The sequence below is a fragment of the Dendropsophus ebraccatus genome, chromosome 9, assembly GCF_027789765.1.
Source record: "Dendropsophus ebraccatus isolate aDenEbr1 chromosome 9, aDenEbr1.pat, whole genome shotgun sequence".
Taxonomy (NCBI): domain Eukaryota; kingdom Metazoa; phylum Chordata; class Amphibia; order Anura; family Hylidae; genus Dendropsophus; species Dendropsophus ebraccatus.
Window position 1 is genome coordinate 85,754,412 of NC_091462.1, and position 269 is coordinate 85,754,680.

Below are 269 nucleotides of genomic sequence, written 5' to 3' on the forward strand. Positions count from 1 at the left end.
CTACTGTATGAGGCACTGCTATAGTACATCCTATACTGAAGCCATAACTGATCACCCACCAATCATTGATCAGCAGTGAATCTATAGGAAACGGATCAATGAGATGACGTCAGCGCAGCATGTGACCCGGGAGGCAGCTGGGTCAGAGGTCAGCAGCACCAAGGGCAGAGAATGAATGGGGGCTGCGGCCTGTACTACACCCGGAGCCCCGGCTCCTCCCCTCCCCGGGCGGTGACCCCGCACTGCCGTGCCTCAGCCCCATCTCTCAC

At 58.0% G+C, this 269-nt stretch overlaps 1 protein-coding gene across 1 annotated transcript in view; it reads right to left on the reverse strand.

Moving 5' to 3' along the window:
• The window catches only part of LOC138801194 (BOS complex subunit NOMO3-like), a 42,899-nt gene that overhangs the window by 42,355 nt on the left and 275 nt on the right, over positions 1-269 (reverse strand). The gene's annotated exons all lie outside the window — the stretch shown is intronic.